Source organism: Oculina patagonica, chromosome 1 (assembly GCF_052425735.1).
Source record: "Oculina patagonica isolate OP01 chromosome 1, crgOcupat, whole genome shotgun sequence".
NCBI lineage: Eukaryota > Metazoa > Cnidaria > Anthozoa > Scleractinia > Oculinidae > Oculina > Oculina patagonica.
Genome location: NC_135758.1, coordinates 43,428,157 through 43,450,238, shown reverse-complemented (window position 1 = coordinate 43,450,238; position 22,082 = coordinate 43,428,157). Strand labels below are relative to the sequence as shown.

The 22,082-nt window shown below is 37.7% G+C and overlaps 2 long non-coding RNA genes across 2 annotated transcripts; both read right to left on the bottom strand.

The window, feature by feature from the left end:
• Nucleotides 1–627: 627 nt before the first annotated feature.
• LOC144647221 (uncharacterized) lies at nt 628–1,325 on the bottom strand. The gene is made up of 2 exons (XR_013569546.1): nt 1,259–1,325; nt 628–817 (listed from the first exon to the last, which is right to left on the bottom strand). It is a non-coding gene; the product is annotated as an uncharacterized LOC144647221 (long non-coding RNA).
• Nucleotides 1,326–3,645: 2,320 nt separating this feature from the next.
• LOC144647212 (uncharacterized) lies at nt 3,646–4,299 on the bottom strand. The gene is made up of 2 exons (XR_013569545.1): nt 4,235–4,299; nt 3,646–3,835 (listed from the first exon to the last, which is right to left on the bottom strand). It is a non-coding gene; the product is annotated as an uncharacterized LOC144647212 (long non-coding RNA).
• Between the last annotated feature and the right edge of the window lie 17,783 nt (nt 4,300–22,082).

Below are 22,082 nucleotides of genomic sequence, written 5' to 3'. Positions count from 1 at the left end.
TCGCTAATTTTTTAAAAAAACCTTTAGGACTTTTTATTCAAGCTTTCTCCAGCTCATTAACATTACTTTATTCTGTTGTCCTTTTACATTTGCAGGACCAGTTATTTTCAATTGATTCTTTTTTGAATAATTTGATTTGCTCCATGGCCAAGACTTGAAGAGAAATGGCTAATACTTCCAGAAAATTATTCAGTTTTAAATTCTAAAGGACAAAGTTTTAAAGGTGTAACAATTACATTAGCACAAATCCTGTCTTATGATTTGCATTCCCTTCTTTGGGAGATAGTGATAAAACGTCATCAGTTTTAGAATATGAGGCTTCGAATTTTGTTATACCTAAACAAACGATTTGGTGGGGTCTTGTTCTTATTACAACACAGCAAGCCAATGTTCCTGGCCTTTTTCCTAAAATTCGTTTGAGCAAATGAAAAAAACAAAAAAAAATAAATAAATAAATAAACAAAACGCAAGCATAGAAATTGTATCAACTTTTTATTGCCGCATAACTTTGAGTTACAATTGCAATTTCTTAAAAATAAAACTTATAGTGCAAATCTACGACGTTTAACAATGTTTCAGTGTGACAGTACCCTTTTAGTTTTTCCTGTGCAATTTTATCAGCTTCTTTTAAATAGCGTGTTTTGGATGAATATCGTATTCCTCTGAATCGTTTTCGAATGTCTCGAGATCAGCGAAAGCAGCAAGAATCTTCTCTTTAGCATCAGCAGGAACTTCCTGTCCTTCATCAGATGAGACCGGCATCTCGTTTTCGTCCATCTTACCACGACGACGACGACGACGTCTTCGCCAAGCGTCACTGAAAACGGAAGAAACAAATTTTGATTTGAGCGAGCACCGTAAAACTTGGTTCTTTCTAGTTTAAAAGCTGTGAACAACTCCCGAGGAAGAGTAGGAAGATGACGAGTAATTATAATGCTTTTTGGAAAATCACAGTTATAGTAATAATTTTAATAATCGTGATAATGATGATGATGAAAACATACGTAATTAGTTTGGATATGCATTTTATTTTTTGACATTTTTCATCGTAAAATATAGTATTAAGATCATATTTTACGATTTTCAGTCATAATTGAATGACAAAAGCACCAGTGACTTTTCGTCTTTATCTCGGTGGTCCTCGGTCAGTACATCGATGAGCGAGCTTTTTATTCAAACTAAACATATGAAATAGAAGTTTACAAGGAACATTGTAAAAGGCTACAGCTGAGTATAACACAATCCCATGAAAAATTACCTGTCATCGATGAACAGAGATGCAACAACAAACATCAGGAGAATCGCGACCAAAAACTTGTTCATCTTGTTAACTTTTACAAAGAAAGAGAAAATCCAGTACATTTGTTAGTAACGTAAACAATAATTAATTTAAAAGTATGATTCTTACCTTTTGCCCTTAAACGACCAGCCGCAGAGAATACTTCTTCTTGCAAGTAGTTAAGACTGACTACTGACTGTGCTGACGAGATATTTATAATGCCTGAGTTCAGTGTTATTTTCAAACTGTTAATGATTTGTTGACAGCCATCTGCTGCACTAAATTACAGCTTGTTGTTCGGTCGTCTTCTCATCACGCACAAACACTATTCATGTTAATACTGAGCTCTAAAGAACTTTTTTTTATATGAGTAACCCGTATAACGGGACTAGGTTCATAATTTCAGTTGGTATTCACTGCAAGACAAACACAAATTTCACACTATTTAAGTACAGTCTTTCGAAAAAATGCTGGACTTATTTTTTGCTGTTAAATAGACCTTAGTCATACGTGCGATTTTTTTTTTCATTTTAAACAACAGCAAGATGTACCTGGGTCGCGTGTATCTTTCCATTTTGCACTGTCACGCAGAGAACATCAACCAACTAAAAGAATTCAAACAGTTAATGATTTGGTGACAGCCATCTACTGCACCAAATTACAGCTTGTTGTTCAATCGTCTTCTTATCACGCACAAACACTATTCGTGTTAGAACTTTTCGGCAAGATCGAAGTTCATGATTGTCACATGTATAGTGATGAACAATACGTGTAGCGGGGAGTTGTAAAATTTGTCACAGGTGCGGTCTTTGCTGAGAACACCATCTGGTCAAGTAGGGTGAAGTGTTATTTTCCCCTTTCGATATAAAAAAAAAAACATTTTTTCTAATATTTTTTAAGAATTAAGAAAGTACAGGCTCATCGAGGAACCCAATCCGAATTCGCAGCACGCGCAGTTTGATCAAGACACCATATATTTTCTACTGGACTGAGTTCCAATTTGTACCAGTAATCACATGATTTTGAGTGCAATTTAGAACCGAAAAATATGCAGAAGTAAATTTTTCAATGGGTAACAAAACAAAATTTACAAGTGCTTGATTTTTTCCAAATAGCACGACAAAAAATCATGATATTACTTGTTAATAATATACAGCAGCTCGAAAAGATTCTAAGTGTTCCTTACATTTTTGAAAATCGTGACATCTTTTGCTGTTTCTAACAGAAATAACACTGCACAGTAACAATTCAAGTGCGTGCTTTTTCGAATACTCAATTGTAAAATGCAAGAAAACCTTAGCGAAATGTTCTGATCGAGCAAAGCACAATTATCGTAGATGGGATTAATTTTAATTGCGTATGAAAAATTATACAGGATGTGTCGAAGGACGCATTCTGATGCTTTGGGCTTTGGCCATCGTGATCTACTGTAAAAGCGAACTAAATATCTTTGTGTACTTGCTCCCTTAAGGGCGACCTTCAAGGTTCTCTTTTTCTTACCATCTCAAACCAATAAAGATCGAAATTCTTTTATCGACACTTTTATTTTAAAAGGTGCTTTTACAAAACGTTTGTTTCAACGTTTCTCCAGAGTCAAAAATTTAACACAGTCCTAAAAGGCTCTGGCAATAATTAAATTCAGCGTCTGTTTTAATACTCGACTCGGTGTCGTTACACACACTTTTCATGATAAAATAACCTGCGATTGGGCGTTTGTTTTTTCTACGCCTGATTTAAAAATCAAAACATTTATATACGGACTCATATTATCGCTATTTTTTTACCTCTACCTCGATGAATTTTTATTCAAACTTACTGATTACTGATCCTTTTAGATTTATTTAATAAAGTAGTTATTTGTAATAAATCGACTTCTGCACTTAGGATGCGAGGTTTTAATTTTTGTTATCCCAAATTATACGATTTGGTGGGGTCTTTCTTATTACACCTAGCAAGCGATGTTCCCTTCTGCCTAGAATTCGTTAGAGGAAGTGAAAAACAAAACAAAACAAAACGCAAACATAGAGATTGTTATATCAAGCCTTTATTGCCACAAGACCTTGAGTTACAATTGCAATTTTTTTAAAAATAAAACTTATAGTGCAAATAAACGACGAGTAACAATGTTTCAGTGTGACAGATCTACGTTTTTAGTTTTTCATGTGCAATTTTCACGGCTTCTTCACAAAACATAACAAAAACAGGCATAGAGGTTAAAATTGCAAGCCTTTATTGCCGCATAACCTTGCGTTATAATTACAATTTCCTAAATTGAAAACTTATGGTGCAAATGTACGAGGTTTGATAGTGTTTCAGTGTGAGTACTCCACATTCTTAACTTTAATGTGCAATGTTTCCCGGCTTTTTTAAATGGCGTGTTTTGGATGAATATCGTATTCCTCTGAATCGTCTTCGAATGTCTCGAGATCAGCGAAAGCAGCAAGAATCTTCTCTTTAGCATCAGCAGGAACTTCCTGTCCTTCATCAGATGAGACCAGCATCTCGTTTTCGTCCATCTTACCACGACGACGACGACGACGTCTTCGCCAAGCGTCACTGAAAACGAAAGAAACAAATATAGATTTGAGCAAACTGAAAAACTCATGAACAAATAAACTTCCAAGGAAAAGAAGGAAGATGATAAGTATTTTAGGATTTGTGAAAAATTACTGTTACAATAATAACAATAAAAAACATACGGCTGATGCGTTTTTTTAAAATATTTTGACATTTTTCATTGAAAATAAAGTTTCCAAAATTAGGATCATATTTTGTGACTTTTAGTCTATGATTAAATGATGATTGTAGCAGTGCTTTTTTGTTTGTCTCTATCTGGGCCATTATATGGATGAGCGATCTTTAGAACGGATTTATTATCAAACGTATATAAGATAAGGTTTTAAAAAGGCAACAGACTGGGAAAAATTACAGCTTACACGATGCTATGAAAATTACCTGTCATCGATGAACAGAGATGCAACAACAAACATCACGAGAATCGCGATCAAAAACTTGTTCATCTTGATAAACTCTGCAAACAAGAGAAGGCAGGCAAAATATTTTTTTAATAACGTAAACGTTTGTTACTTTAAAACGAAAACGTTTACCTATGTGTCTCAAAATCTTTTAGTCGAAAGCAAAAAAGAATTGAACTGATTTCATACTCAGTATTATTCTTACCTTTTGCCGTTTTGTAACGAGCAACAGAAAATACTTCTTCTTGCAAGTAGTTTCGACTGACTTTTGAATGTGCTGACGAGATATTTATAATGCCTGACTTCAGTGTTATTTCCAAACAGTTAATGATTTGGTGACAGCCATCTGCTGCACTGAATTACAGCCTGTTGTTCAATCGTCTTATCATTATGCACAACTGATAAGCTCTTTTCGTTAACATCAATGATCTGGATTTCCACGTTTAATTGATAAACAAAAACTTATCTGCCGAGCTGTAAAAATTTTTGCAGATGTGTCCTTGGCGAAAATATATTACCAAACGACTAGAAATTATCAAAAAAAACCGCTACAGGTGCATAGCTCTTTGAAAATAGAAGAGAACAATTTGTTTATTTCGGGACAGCTAATTGAGTATCCAAAAATGCTATGTAAACGTCGTTCGGGGGGAAATATTTTACAAATGATATCTTACATTCAAATATTATGATGAAAACGATTTACAGTTAGGTTCATGATAAGTCATAAACTTGATGGGTAACGCCTCTGTTTCTAACAGTAACAAGAGACTAGATTTACATGTTAGGCTTAAAGAAAAATAGAGAAGAAAATACAGAAACCTTGGTATCAAGAATTTGTAAGGCTTAAGAAATCGAGGTTTAATTTTGCTTGTGCTGTCTTGAATTTTGGTTAAACTGGTTAAAGCTATGAGCCTCGAGTCTCTTAAGTTTCAAATAACTGTGAGACATTTTAGAATAACTGGCCATGAAGAAGTGTTTACACTGTAATTGTCATCTTCTTTGGTAAGGGAGGCTTATCAGTTTTTCTCACCTAATAACGAATCATTGTTTACTGAAATGGGCCATAATTTAATGAATTGTTAGAACATTTTTCGTTTACTGGCTATCCAAACTTGGTCTCTCTTTCATGGCATTGGAAGTCCAAAAATAATCTTCAAAGGCAAAGACAAAACGTATGTTTGGTTTGAGATAATATATTCATTCACCTGTAGTAGAAGTGTTACATAATTTGAGATAGTGTTGTTAGTGCCTACACAAAGAATATACACAATGTTGGCAAATCATCTAGATTTCATTGAAGACGAGAACTTATGACCACTTTAAGCAAAAGAAAAAAATTACTCAGTCTGTCATTTGTAAAACTTTTCGCTTACCCTACTAAACGAAGAACGTTTACTTAGCATGCAAAGTGAAACAAAAATCAGGGTTATATCACTATTTTTCGATACTCAATTAGATGTCCCGAAATAAACACATTGTTCACTTATATTCTTAAAGAGCTATGCACCTGTAGTGGCGTTTGTGATTATTTCTAGTCGTTTGGTAATATATTTTCACCAAGGACACATCTGCAAGTAATATTACAACTCGGCAGATACGTTTTTGTTTATCAATTAAAAGGGGCGTGGTAAGTATCTTTTCAACTTTTAAGGGTAAACCAGGTCCAAAATAGCTAAATCTTCAGGATCATAACAAACATCCACAAATGTGTTTTACAAGGGTGAGAGATTTTGTAGCCACACTTACATTGCATTGTTGAAAACCAAAAGAAATCTGACCACTCGACCACTCATAAGATAATGTAATCTGTAGCTGTGTCCCCCCGGAAGAGAGGGAAACCTACCCACGCCATGACATTAATATATTGATTGATTGATATGATGACTATGATTGATTGATTGATTGATTGGTTGATTGATTGATTGATTGATTGATTGATTGATTGATTGATTATTGATTGATTGATTGATTGATTGATTAATTGATTGATTGATTGATTGATTGACAGGGCGTGAACATTTAAAACTTAAATGCAAACCAAAGAGACATTGGAAACAACTGAACCTTTTGTTAGTCGCGCATTTGTATGGGATGTTATCTTAGTAGGGTAAAGTTTTGAACGTCTTAAAACGCAAGATCTGCAGGGGCTGAGAAGCACTGTTTAGCTAAAGATTGGCTTCTTTGAACATTTAAATGAACTGCTATTTATACCTAATCGTACCTTTTTGGTACGTTTCGGCGGCATATCAGGCGAGTTTGGTCGAGCCATGGTTCGTTTTTTGGCGAGACGCAGTCGAGCCAAAATACCCATGGCGAGACCAAACGAGCCTGATATGCCGCCGAAGCGTACCAAAAAGGTACTATTAGGTATTTACCGTACCCAAATTTAGCCAAAAATCCGGTGATATTATTTGCTCTGTTGAAGCCATGCTTGCCAGACACGTAGTGCGAAATGTGTTGACCAGCTTGTATTGATACTTCAGTTTAGTCTTCAACACTTTTATCAAGTCCTCTTCTCACATTTTTTTACTCCTTTGTTTGGAGTTTCATTCCCTAAATTTTCAAAAATCAAATTTAGCGAAACATTTGGAGACTCCGCCTTCGGTTGTTTCAGTGTGAATGTTTCAGTACTCGTCGGTAAACATCGCGCAGTTGGCGAGCGCGCTCAAGTTTAGTTTTGGCGGGAAAGTTTTTCTCATTTTACGACCGGTAAGCACCAGCTAATTAAAAATACTCGTTTATGTTTTATTGGTAAAACCTCTTTTCAATTCATCGTACGGAAACACTACTTTAATTCAAAGTGACCGTGATATGGTGGAATATCAGGTCAGTGACTTGATATCGTAGGATATCAGGACAGTAGATCGCGCTTCTGATTGGCTACTTGCGAATTTGGGTACGGCAAATAGAGAAATTATTCAGTATATAGCACACAAGTGAAACATGAATTCGCGCGGGTTTATTGGCTAACTCGGAGGTGATTAGCAAAGTACTGTCCAAAAAACTGCCTTCGCGAGTCGCTTTGTTTACCTACAGTGATGTTTTGGTCCGTTAGTTTTTTTAACTTGTGTGGTATATACTAAAACAATTATTCACTTCAGTGTCGGTAAATACCCACCACTATTCACCTCCACTTTGGTGAATAACTGTAAAACAGAATAATCGTCGCTAGGGATTTATTTTAATATTCACCCTGAAGATAACTGAGTTGAAAACGTTTGATATTTTTTGTAAATATCTTATTAGTTTTCATCTTTAATTAAACTTTTACATATTAGTTCAGTAGCTTAAGAAACTGTTCAATTATTTTTTTTTTACTAAGTGAATAACTCAAGGCCACAGTAAATCTTAAACAGTGCTTTTATTTCCTTGTAGCAGGTAGAGTTTTAATGCCTTTTTGTACTGTATCTACCACAGAAGGCCCTGAAGGGGTAAAATAACAACTGGGATTCGGGTAATGTTTACTGGGAAAATGGAATTGGGTCACTGGGAATGGAATCACAAATAAAATGAAACTGGGATTGGGATTTGGGAAAATTTGGGAAAATCTGGGAAAACAATAGGCTGGGAAATAGAATTGGGGAAAAATGTGGGCCGCGGGGTAAAATGGGATTTTTGGCCCCTTCAGGACCTTCAACTTACAACATAAAGCAAAAAGAAAAATTTCAACTTAAGATCTCGAAAACTTCACAAAAGTTTGCAGTGTCGGCACAAGTTCATCAAAAGTCGTACGGAAAAACTCTGCAGGACTCGTCTTCGCTCAGCTCATCAAGCTCGATGTCCTGTGGATCGTCTGTCCAGGTGCCAAAAGAGCTTGTAGAAGAACAGATGTCCAATGATTCATCCTTGGAAAAAAGCACTTCTACAATGTCTGCTTTAGCTTCTGATTTGGCTGGCGTGTTAGATGATCTTTCACAAGGAAGAACCTCGGCACTTGTCGAGTTTTCGTCAAATGACGGTGAAAAGCTCTTGCAGGGCTGTACAATAATAAGCCTGCCTGCTGTAACAGCAGGCTGTATTTTTAGCGGAGGTGTTTCAGTCTTTTCGTTGTCGCTAACTGACTGATAACTGCCGTCTGAATACTCTTCAGTGCTTGAATTGCTCCTTGAGGTTCCCAAGGTTCTTACAGACCACCCAGCGCTCTCTGATGACGGGCTTGCAGAAGATAGCGATCGATTTGAGCCCTCTGGAAGTGTCGGTGTTTCGATGAAACCTGGGTTTCTTACACTACCACTATTACAAGGCGATACTCGATTCTTCCTTCTGCTCCAAGGTTTGGGGACTATCGCTGAAGGGCGTTCACCCCTTTTTAATTTCAGCGCTGTGCCTTCGTTCTTTAAAGATGCGCTTGATAAAAGACTTGCGTTCTCTGGAGTTATTGCAGCTACGCTATATTTTCGTTGCGAACTGGCGGTGAAGCAATTTCCCATGTCGACAACTTTTTAACAAACTGTATGTACGCACAGTAGTTTACGTGTGAATTTTTGTCAACTGGAAGTGTGTTAATTGAAATTACAATTGTTATGTAACCAAACGCTTGACGTAGAAATTAGAAAAAAAAATAGTTGAGAGCGCGCGCTCACGAATCGAAACTTGGCGATTTTTTAGAAGCATTTTGTGTTCCCAACATAATGCTACCAGGATTGCGCAGCATGGAAGGAAAACAAATGTTTTGTTTCCCTCTCTCTGCTCACCCAAGAAACATCATGAGCAAAAATAAGCTCGCAACAATGTGTTATCTTTGGCCTATAACCCACATTCAATATATCATTTCATGGTTATTCTAGGGCGCCCTCTAAGAGTTACAGAAAAAAATTCTTGCAACTTTAAACGCAAAAAATGCTGTATTGTCAGTAGCCAAAAAAAATCAGGTCACACTCCGTTTCTACAACCTGCAATGCTAAATGTAGAGTTGCAAGTTGGAATAAAAGTAGAAATATCCTGTGATTGTCGCAAAGTTTCGAGATAAGTCGCTGCGTATGACTTGTCAATCGCAACTTGCAACGCAATTAAATTTGTTTAAATGAGCAAATCAAAACGCGTTCTTCCTTGCGGGAGACTTCAAGATTATCGTTGCGTTACAAAGTCGCCAGAAATATTGTTTCATGTCACATGACTTTGTCAATCGTACATAATGGTCGCAGTGCGAAATGGATGTCGGAAATGACAAGAGCATGGTAAAAATCAAAACATTGCTAACTTTAGTAAATAATAAAGATGGTAAATTTTAAGCTCGGTAATAAATAATGAAGATGAAGTATTCAACATGACACGAGCAAGGGACAAAGAAAAATTCTTAGTCCCCGCCGGGAAACGAACCCATGGCCTCCCAGATACCAGTTGGGCGCTCTAACCAACTGAGCTACGGGATGGCCCAGCTCACAACGAGTCTCTCGTAGTTCAGTTGGTTAGAGAAACCAACCGGTATCTGGGAGGCCGTGGGTTCGATTCCCGTTGGGGACTCAGAATTTTTCTTTGTCCCTTGCTCGTGTCATGTTAAATACTTCATCTTCATTGCTAACTTTGTAGCCTGCAGGGGCAGCCGGCTTTTTCGGCCGAAACTGAGCCATCTGCTCGCGCAGGCTTCTAACTTTGAGGCCAATAATAAATGTGTTAATTAATATTTCTGACGACCTAGATGGCAAGCTTTGTCATGCAGTAAATATTACTTACTTTTCTGTACTTTTAAACAACCATGAAATCTCGAACAATTTATAAGTAGTTCCATTACCCCATTTTCCATTTTCGACAATCAATTTGTTAACAATATCAAGTGTCTATGAAATAAGTTTGATTGTTGCTTTATTAATGCCTTACTTGCAATTGTTTCACCTGCTTGGAGCTCGAGCTGCATTGGTTTAAGTGAAAGTGCATCTTTAACGGACGTCTTCTTGCTCGCAACATTCGACACAGTTTCGGCATTAAATTGCGGGCTCGTTCTATTTGATTTCTCCAGTTCGGAAGATCCATTGCATTCCACTACAAATGTTGTTGCGATGTTCTTTGAGCTACAATTGTCTGTGTTCTTGAGATATCCATGTACCAGATTTGCGTAGATATATGAGCCGTTGTAACTTCGGTTGACTGTTCCGCAATCATTCAGTCCAGTTTGTAAGATAATGTGACTTTTTTTAAGCTGTCGTCCTGTGCACGAATTGTTGTTTAAGTGAAAGGAGCTGTGATTGAAGTGTGGAAGATGTTTCTTTGTTAAGAAAATCACCATGCGGTGTCCAGGGCATTCCAAATGTATAGATCTGTCAAGTTCGGCGTAACCTGGCGTATGGAATTGACCAATAAAGCATAATGAGTGCAGTAAAGTATAGTGGAGTCTCGATTTTTGCCCGGGAGGGGAGGGGGGGGGGGTACTCCATATAATGGCCTATACGGGGAGGCTCCGCCCGAAAGGGGTGCCTTTTTCATGCTTCAGATATATAAAAGGGTAGGGATTTCACAACTCTTGGTATATGAAAAGGTAGGGATATCGGTCATTTAGGTATTGAAAAGGTTCTTTAATTAAAATATTTCGAACAGATGCACGTTATGGCTGAATCATTTAAATTTATCAAACGCTACATAAAAATCAAAGGCTCTTCGAGCAACCTCATGGTAATTCGATGAAATCCAATAATGTAACGCAATTTCACTTTATTACTAGCGTTCAATACTAACGTGACACGAGATGACGTGACACGAAACAAAAACGTGCTGTGAATGTCGTGTTAACTAAAAGACGTCACACGGCAAGCGCAATAATACTTTTTATAATTTAAGCGTAACTACATGTAGCTTATAGCTGCCATCAATAATGTCACAATCTCACTTAATTTGCCTTTGAATGTTTTCTTGCGTCAATGGGTCATTGATAGGTTTTTTTCAAATAAGCGTTCAAACATGTCACTTTGTTTGCCTTTGAATGTTTAATTTTTCCATGGAAGTTGCGGCATTGATGGTCCGTGCTCTCAGGTTTCGTAGCGCGATTTCTATTTTTTCACCACAAAATATTTTAGTGTAACCTTTGATCCTTAGGACTGATTAATCACATTGCGAAAAGGTAAGCAAAGACCGCTTGGACGTGTAAATATTTACGAATACTCTGTGGTCTGTATGTGTGAAGTATTTATTTTTGTGTAAGTCAGGTGTTTGGCTCGGAGCGAGTACAAGTTGTACAATTTACCCAGAACATGTTGAATATTTTTTTTTTGAGTTTATTTTGGGAATCGAAACGTAAATTGCAAGCACAGCAACAATGTGTCAAGGCACGGGATATATGTCAACGCGCCAGGGGAATAACATGTGCAGTTAGATTGCTCTATTTATATTTCGAAAAGCTCGTCGGTCGACGCTAAACGGAGAAATACAACGGGATGGCCTTAGTCTACATTTTATTGGCGTGAAGTGGACCATATTTTATTGAACATTCGGAACAAAATAAATATTTAGATGCGTTAGCAGGCCTTTATCATGGGCACCCATCGAGAATATAGTTCAAAACCACTTAAAGATAGCACCGTTCAACGTATTTTAGTACAAACGGTAGATATAGGCATATTTTTATCCCCTAAAATTTTTTTATCTGTTCGGATTTCCTAGATGAAAGTCTAGTGATCCTAAAGTTATAGGGATCAAAACTTACCTTTTCGAAAAAATTCCAGCCAGAGAAGGGCTCCCGAAAATTCTAGGTGACCTTTTTAGAGTAAAAAATCCGTTAAAAATGAACAATTATACCATTTTTTAGATATTCGAAAATCCTAGGAAAGGCAGGCAAGCAAAAAAATTTACAATGAATGTTCCGAAAATTCTAGATCTCAAATCGTCTTCCGAACAGACATTTTTAACGAAATATTCCGTTGGGTGCCCCTGCTTTATCCAGCCAGACATGTTGTTTAAAGCAAAAGATGACGTGGTGAAGGAAATTCATGTCACGCACACTCCGTGACTCACACAAACATGACTTGTGTTTCTGAAGTGACTGCCTTTGTAAAGATTTTTTAGTGTTAGTTTGTTGGAAGGTGTTTTTAGCAGCATGAATAACAGCCAATCATACTTATTCTGTAAGATGTAAATAGGTAGCGCTGTTGTCTCTAGTTGAGCCGAAACTTTTAAACTCCAAGTTCACTCCTTGACTGGTCCGTGATAGACACTACGGACATAGTGTAGTGTCAATTAATTCATATTTCATTCCATTGAAAATAAACATTTCTTCAAGTTTTGTGTGATTAAAGTGTAATTTAATATTTTCTTATTAAATTAAAGGGCATTTTTACACTGTAATGACATCGCACCTGTCATTTTACTTTAATTTATTTTCTGTATCTACATCCATACTTAAATCAATAACAGACCAAAAATCTACTCCGCAAAGAGACGAACAGCAGCACGTCTTAGCACGAAAAAATATCCTTTGTCATTTGCGTGTATAACAGCACTTCTCAGCACTTCAATACGAAAAACATGTCCTTTGTCATGTGCGCGTGTATAATAACAGCACTTCTCGGCACTTCAATACGAAAAGCATGTGCTTTGTCGTGTCACATTTACCGAACAGCTTCCGAACGATTGGTGAAACCAGTGCATTTATATATCCTGCTTGTTTTGTACAAAAATACAACAGAGGAAGGAACGCTTAGTACTTTTCTCCAGGATGGTAAAGTTGCATTCTTCCTGCGCCTGATCGATTCTCCGTTGTCCAAATGAACTGATCTTTCTGATCAAACAGGTTCAACAACCTTTGCTTTGAAGCCCATTTCTTTCCACTAGAGTATTTTCCGGAACATTTCCTCTTCGTTTGTAAGGTCTACAAAGGTGTATTTAGATCGAGGATGAAGCGAAAGGAACGAAAAACCACCTTTGAGAATTTCGGCCCGACATGCCATTTTGAATGTTCATCTCTGCACTCAAGCAAACATTTGGCCTCTATCCCACCCCCCAGATATATGAACAGAACACAAGGGCGGGGAGGCAGGGGAAAACCGGACCTTTCTGTCAGCACGTTTACCGTTTAATGCATGAATTAATTGCGGTTTTATATCGGAATGGAGTGAGTGAGTGAGTCCATGAGTGAAATAAATCGTCATTTTTAATACCTCATTACCATGAGGTAATGACACCAAGACTTCCTGTTTTAGGCATTTGTCATGTCTTTTCGGTATATGAAAGGGGTGCCTTTTTCAGTAAAAGGTATACGAAAGGAGTGCTTTTTCTGTCGAAATGGTATATAAGTGTAATACTCCATAATTTTCGAGCTTTTTCAAAAGTTCGCGGACACCGTACCTCACCGATTTCGCTGAAATTTGGCATGCAGTCTTGTTTTAGGGTCCTAACTACCAAATGTATATTAAAAAGTTTCAATTCTTTTTATTTTGGAAAATATCGAGAAGGCCGATTTGAAGCGTCCGTGACGGCTCGCCAACATGGCGGATCAAAGGTGTTCTTGTTACTTCGACACTGAACCTGCCGTCACAGTTTCTCGATCATACTTGGTATAGTTATAAAGAACTATCTTTCTTCTTTCTATATATCAAAATAGATTCGGCAAATGTTGAGTTTGGATGATCAACGGCCAAGAAGTTCGAAGGTATGTTAACGATGTTTTGAACAGTCTCAAATTTACTACAAAATGAAAGGCTTATAACTCCACTGTTATCTCGATTTAGAACAAGCCATTTACCATGAACAAAGCTTGTTCATTGGTGAATTGATTCCATTAATAAAAAAATTGGGGAAATGTAACCGTTAAGAATAAAAAATTATGGAACCTCTAGTAAATTGGCCATTTCAACGCCATTTCAGCGGATCAGCTCATTTAACAGCAAATAATCGGGAGAAACATGAAAGGGTTACAGTCGTTTATAATAAGCAGTTTTCAGGTATTCTTTGCTTATCTTAAACAAATACATAATCTTTGCCAAAGATATGGCGATTTTTGAGCGTACGATCGTTTCTCCAAATTTTTATGTCGGCAACTTTATTTTATTTGTTGTCGAGATTATACGCTGTTGTTATTCAATATTCGTTTCACAAGAACTTCTGTTGCTCGCATTTCCCAAATCACTGTTTAAGAAATTGCCCATTTCGTAACAGGGTCATTCTTACTTTTTCTTTAAAAATTACTAGGAAAGCGAGAATGTCATAGAACGGTTTTATACTAGTGAAAATACCTGTCAGACATAACTTAAACTGTTTGTGTTATCTGGCTGTTTTCACAAATATGCAAATTAAGGAATTCTTAAAGTGCCTATCTTTAACTATTTCACGCTTAAAGATTCCTCTAAATCTTTTCGCCTACCTTTTGGCCAAACGAAGTTTTGTGTCTCCAGGCAGAATGCTCGTTATCAGCAATGAAAGTCGAAGAGATACAGAAGCTCGAGTAAAATTCTAACTGCTGTGAAATGAACATCGTTTGAGCTTGACATGTATTTATAGATTGCTCATAATAAATAATCGGGAGAAACATGAAAGGGTTACAGTCGTTTATAATAAGCAGTTTTCAGGTATTCTTTGCTTATCTTAAACAAATACATGATCTTTGCCAAAGATATGGCGGTTTTTGAGCGTACGATCGTTTCTCCAAATTTTTAGGTCGGCAACTTTATTTTATTTGTTGTCGAGATTATACGTTGTTGTTATTCAAGTATTCGTTTCACAAGAACTTCTGTTGCTCGCATTTCCCAAATCATTGTTTAAGAAATTGCCCATTTCGTAACAGGGTCATTCTTACTTTTTTTTAAAAAATTACTAGAAAAGCAAGAATGTCATAGAATGGTTTTATACTAGTGAAAATACCTGTCAGACATAACTTAAACTGTTTGTGTTATCTGGCTGTTTTCACAAATATGCAAATTAAGGAATTCTTAAAGTGCCTATCTTTAACTATTTCACGCTTAAAGATTCCTCTAAATCTTTTCGCCTACCTTTTGGCCAAACGAAGTTTTGTGTCTCTAGGCAGAATGCTCGTTATCAGTAATGAAAGTCGAAGAGATACAGAAGCTCGAGTAAAATTCTAACTGCTGTGAAATGAACATCGTTTGAGCTTGACATGTATTTATAGATTGCGCTCGAGCTCCGTTAATTAAGTTTATTCATTTGGCGATCAGATAAAAATCAATGAATGATCAGAGTTATTTCTAAGTCCATTTCTAAGCACGAGAAACACGGAAGTTTGTTTCAGAAGCATTTATGCATAGAAATACCGGTTTATTTTTGAGCGGTAAATCTGCATTTATAATAGCTGGGAGTTTGGGGTGTTTTTTGGTGGTTTTTTTTTTCGAGGGGGCTCGGGGTGGGGGCTCGGGGGGTGTGAAAGTGGTGCCTTCGTATCCTCTTTTGTTCTTTTACACAGTGGCCTGAATTTGGAACAGTTCGGGGAATGGATTATCAATTACTCTTCGTTATGCCATGTCACCCCTTAATGTGGGAGCGCCGCGCCTCAATTCACGATAAAAAATTTATGGCCGCCCGGTCCATTTATGTAGTTCTCCGCCAGGTCTCTCAATAGGCAGGTTACGAGCCTAGTGGCCCATCAGGCCGGAGCTCATACCGGTTTCCGCAACGTGAAGCGACAACGAGTATTTTTTACTCCACCCGGATGGGATGCTATTCCATCGCAGGGTTACCTCCCTTCCCGAAAAGCTAAAGATTGACTGGTAATCATTTTTACACCTGGGTAAGGAAAGGGACTCTGGGAGTTGAGAGGCTTTCCAAAGAACTTTTAAACGCATTGTCCCCCAAAAGCTCTATCCAGGACTGTTTGGTCCAGAGTCCAGCGCAGTGACCATTATTAGGCCATCACGCTCCCCAACCGTGTAAGAAAGTGCAAAAATCTGCTTGGGGTAAGCCCTGGGGTTGTACAGTTTGGTACGAAATGTGGGCTTTTAAATGTGTTAATTAAGTTTATTCATTTGGCGATCAGATAAAAATCAATGAATGATCAGAGTTATTAAAGTCCATTTCTAAGCACGAGGGACACGGAAGTTTGTTTCAGAAGCATTTATGCATAGAAATACCGGTTTATTATTGACTGACGCGGTTAAAAAATACTCGGCTTCTAGCGGTAAATCTGCATTTATACTAGCTGGGAGTTTGGGTTTTTTTTTGGTGTTGTTGTAGGAAGGCGAGCTAGGAAGGGGGGCGGAAGTGGTGCCTCCGAATCCTCTTTAGATCTCTGACACAGTGGTCTGAATGTTGAACAAAATAGCTCATCTGTTAATAAGCATAATGCGAGCTGATTTTGAAATGAACATGACTTTACGTTTGTGTCATCAGTAATTATCGTGTTCGAAGAAGGCGTGGCTTACTCGCGGCAAGAACAACATAATAACAGTGAAGCTAACACATTTTCCTCATTGATTTGAAATGAATTTCGAATCAATTATTTTTAGGGCAAGTTAAAAGATACAAATGTTTTTCGTCCAGATTTTTACAAAAAAAAAAAGCAGGTGAGATCTTAGCTGTTTTTGTTATCTCGGACTTTTTTTTTTATTAAAGTCGAACCTCTCCATAAGGACATCTCTCGTGATGCGTCATGACTTACATCACGTATGTCCTTATCGCCGACCTAGGTGTAGAAAGGGACTACCGTAATTACTCGAATAAGCGCCGCGGCGCTTATTAAATTTTTTACGCCTCCAGTGCGGCGCTTATTAGAGGGCGGCGCTTATTTGAGGGCGGCGCTTATTAAAAAGTTTGACGGCACAAAGAATCTAATCCTTTACATTTATTAAAATAGGGTCCCCTGATTGCCAAAAGTCGTCTCTTGCTGAAGATTGTACTGAAGAATGTTCAATAGAAAAACTGAGCGGTAAAACAAGCACTTTGAACTGCAGAACGTCGCTTTTGATGGAAAGAAATATCCAAGTTTGTTTAAGAGTATCTTTGTAGTTCTGTTTCTAGTTAAACAGATTTCCTTGAATAAGCGCCGCATCGGGACTGCGGCGCCGGGGGCGGCGCTTATTAACTTTTTTGTCCGAAATGCGGCGCTTATTCGAGGGCGGCGCATATTCGGGGGCGGCGCTTATTCGAGTAAATACGGTATGATATTACAGAGGCTTTCCGAAGAACTTAACGCAATATCCCCACAATTCAAAGCCCGAACCGGGATTTAAAAATCTCAAAAAAGTGTTAACATGAATTGTAAATCCACTCATAGCGGACTGGCCTTACCAAAACCTGGAGAGAGAAAAAGACAGTGGGCAGATAATTTCGAGAGTACGCTGTTGAGCAGATTCTGTGAAATTCCCCTTTTTATCCTTTTCTCTCATAAGCCCTCCCAATTCAAGGCCCATATATTTCTTCCAAGTCAACTGTCAAAGTTTAAGGCCACTTTTTTCCTACCAGGTTACCGTCTTGAGAGTTTTAAATTTTATTAAATCTTGGTGACACTGTCCCTTTAATTCATTAATGTAATTCAAATCAGTTTATGAAAACGTTTTTCAGAAAACAAGAAGTTTTTTAATGTCGCTTTAAAGTGCCTATGAAGTAAAAAATAATTGCTGTTTATTTTAAAGGCTTTTCAAAGTAAAGAAGAATGGCGTTTTCCTTTTTGCAATATCTTTTTTCGTTTTAGAGATATTTACGTTTTTATATTATGCAAATGAGCGAAGTGATGACGTCATTAATTGTTCCACAAAAAGATGAAGCATTGAATCAAGAATATCTCTTGGAATATTTGAGCTGAGTTCTTCAAACTTGGCACGATTAATGTACACCACAAAAGACACAAAATGACACCTGTCGTGTCGTTGCCATGGCAACAGTTTTGCTGCAAATACCTATTTTAATTAATACTGATATCCCCAGTTTTTGCTTAATCAAAGATGATCCACACCCAGCAAGCTAATGAGGAGAGTTAGGGTAATAGGGCATTATGTGTGTTCCAAGCTGGACCCTCTGTCCCACTTTAAAGGGTTGCAAATTGAGATATTTGGTTTATGTCAGAAAGAGCCTGGAACCAAGAGTGTTGCCATGGTTACGTCATAGTATGAGCCATCTTGCACCTTTAAGGAAGTTCACTACTGATGCCAAGTTTCAGAAATATCACCTTTATATAATTAGAGATATCCTTGATTTTGTGATCTAACTTTTAGTGGAACAATTTATGACGTCATCACTTTCCTCATTTGCATAACACAAAAACGTGAATATCTCCTAAACGAAAGAAGATATTTCAAAACGGTGAACGCCATTCTTCTTTATTTGTAAAAGTCTTTCAAATGAGCATTAATTAATTTTTACTTCATAGGCACTTTAAGCCACCGCACCCCAACCACGGATATGAGACCTACCACATTTAAAAGCCCACATTTCGTACCAAACTGTACAACCCCAGGGCTTACCCCAAGCAGATTTTTGCACTTTCTTACACGGTTGGGGAGCGTGATGGCCTAATAATGGTCACTGCGCTGGACTCTGGACCAAACAGTCCTGGATAGAGCTTTTGGGGGGCAATGCGTTAAGTTCTTTGGAAAGCCTCTCAACTCCCAGAGTCCCTTTCCTTACCCAGGTGTAAAAATGATTACCAGTCAATCTTTAGCTTTTCGGGAAGGGAAAAATACTCGTTGTCGCTTCACGTTGCGGAAACCGGTATGAGCTCCGGCCTGATGGGCCACTAGGCTCGTAACCTGCCTATTGAGAGACCTGGCGGAGAACTACATAAATGGACCGGGCGGCCATAAATTTCTTATCGTGAATTGAGGCGCGGTGCTCCCACATTAAGGGGTGACATGGCATAACGAAGAGTAATTGATAATCCATTCCCCGAACTGTTCCAAATTCAGGCCACTGTGTAAAAGAACAAAAGAGGATACGAAGGCACTACTTCCACACCCCCTCCCCCCCCCCCGAGCCCCCCTAAAAAAAGAAAAACACCAAAAAACACCCCAAACTCCCAGCTATTATAAATGCAGATTTACCGCTCAAAAATAAACCGGTATTTCTATGCATAAATGCTTCTGAAACAAACTTCCGTGTTTCTCGTGCTTAGAAATGGACTTAGAAATAACTCTGATCATTCATTGATTTTTATCTGATCGCCAAATGAATAAACTTAATTAACGGAGCTCGAGCGCAATCTATAAATACACGTCAAGCTCAAACGATGTTCATTTCACAGCAGTTAGAATTTTACTCGAGCTTCTGTATCTCTTCGACTTTCATTACTGATAACGAGCATTCTGCCTGGAGACACAAAACTTCGTTTGGCAAAAAGGTAGGCGAAAAGATTTAGAGGAATCTTTAAGCGTGAAATAGTTAAAGATAGGCACTTTAAGAATTCCTTAATTTGCATATTTGTGAAAACAGCCAGATAACACAAACAGTTTAAGTTATGTCTGACAGGTATTTTCACTAGTATAAAACCGTTCTATGACATTCTTGCTTCCCTAGTAATTTTTAAAGAAAAAGTAAGAATGACCCTGTTACGGAATGGGCAATTTCTTAAACAGTGATTTGGGAAATGCGAGCAACAGAAGTTCTTGTGAAACGAATATTGAATAACAACAGCGTATAATCTCGACAACAAATAAAATAAAGTTGCCGACATAAAAATTTGGAGAAACGATCGTACGCTCAAAAATCGCCATATCTTTGGCAAAGATTATGTATTTGTTTAAGATAAGCAAAGAATACCTGAAAACTGCTTATTATAAACGACTGTAACCCTTTCATGTTTCTCCCGATTATTTGCTGTTAAATGAGCTGATCCGCTGAAATGGCGCTGAAATGGCCAATTTACTAGAGGTTCCATAATTTTTTATTCTTAACGGTTACATTTCCCCAATTTTTTTATTAATGGAATCAATTCACCAATGAACAAGCTTTGTTCATGGTAAATGGCTTGTTCTAAATCGAGATAACAGTGGAGTTATAAGCCTTTCATTTTGTAGTAAATTTGAGACTGTTCAAAACATCGTTAACATACCTTCGAACTTCTTGGCCGTTGATCATCCAAACTCAACATTTGCCGAATCTATTTTGATATATAGAAAGAAGAAAGATAGTTCTTTATAACTATACCAAGTATGATCGAGAAACTGTGACGGCAGGTTCAGTGTCGAAGTAACAAGAACACCTTTGATCCGCCATGTTGGCGAGCCGTCACGGACGCTTCAAATCAGCCTTCTCGATATTTTCCAAAATAAAAAGAATTGAAACTTTTTAATATACATTTGGTAGTTAGGACCCTAAAACAAGACTGCATGCCAAATTTCAGCGAAATCGGTGAGGTACGGTGTCCGACCAAAGTTCGAATCTTATAGACTATGACAAATAAAAGGGCAAGGGGTTGGACCTCGGGGCGGAGCCTCCCCTTACAAAACTTTTTCGAGTAGCCCCTCCCCCCCGGGGATTTTTGTTTCCCTTGGAGTTCCGAGAAATCTATATTCAGCAGCCCTCAGCTGCCTACAATATACCCAATATGCTGCGAACTTCAGTAATTATCAATTTCAATTATTGACCCTCCTTAAACCCTATTTTTCTCTCTTTACATAATATCGACGATTTCGCTTCGACACTGATGTTTTGGTTCATGGCTGCAATCGTCGATATATTGCAGAGAGAGAACAATTGATTTTAGGAGGGTCAGTAATTATTCCACTGTCTGTATCACGGCTGAGATAAGATGTAGTAAAACACTGCGGTGCTTCCCAGCCAGCATCTCCAATGCTGGATCCAGCTCGGAAGTCGTCAGGAGGAACCATGGGAAACAGTTTCGGCCCCTACTCCTCGGGATATAAGTTTATTTTATTACGTTTTGCCAAATAGTCGCTTTGAAACTTAATGTTTGCACATCTTATGAATCTAAATGCAAAACCATAGTTTTATTGCAACCAAATGTGTTACAAGCAAACGATATTAACTTTGAAAACTGTTCAGCCCAACAATATTCCCAAACCCATATCGCAATGTGTTTTAATCTTCGTCACTTTTAGCCATCCGTACCTTCTTTTGTATTTGCTGTGTTATCGAAATGCACCTGCACTGTTTTAAGAGGTTATTTTTATATTTCACCGAATTTGATATTCACTTCCCATGCGTAATTTTGGCTCAAAACGGTGACACATTCCCTTTAGGTAAAACTTCAAGTTTTCGAAGGCTAGTCGTGCAATTGACTAGCTCTCGTACAACTGTAACTTAAGCAAGTTTCCGAGGCTGGTAAAGTGACTAGGAGCACTTCTTCTTCCAGGTCTAACAACAATTTACTGAATACCATTTCTAATTTGAGAATTAGTTACTGGCAAATCATTTAATAAAACCTTCTTCAAAAAGACATAACACAATTATTATGTCGATTACAACGTCACCTCTCAGGCCTGAGATTAAAATTATTCCATATAACTTCTAACATAACACCATATAACTTCTAAAAAGATGGCGAACAAAATTGTGTACAGGTAATTTTTAGGTGAAGTTAAACGTAAAAAAAATAATTTTCAGGCTTTAAACCTTTAAAGTCGTGCAAGCATTTTCTGTTTCCCTCCCCCTCTTTTGTACCCCCACTCCTCCCTGCACCCCTCACCCCCTCCCTGTGATCCAGGTTGAGTTACGCAGGCTCCGACGCGTTACGTTCGTTTGCATCCAGAAATAATTTAAGTCGAATACAGGGACAGTATGACACTGACAAAAGCAGCTAAATATATAGAGAGCTACTCTTCCAACTCCAATCCCTTCTTCAGGACTCGTTCTTTCAACATCTTTCGAATTCAATTCCATTCACTTTCATTCGTAAATAAGTCAAATTGCTACCGTTTTAATATAAATTTTCAAACTAGATTGTTATCGATCTACTATATTTGTTCAAAGTTCAGTTAGCTTTATACTTACCATCTACAGTCCCA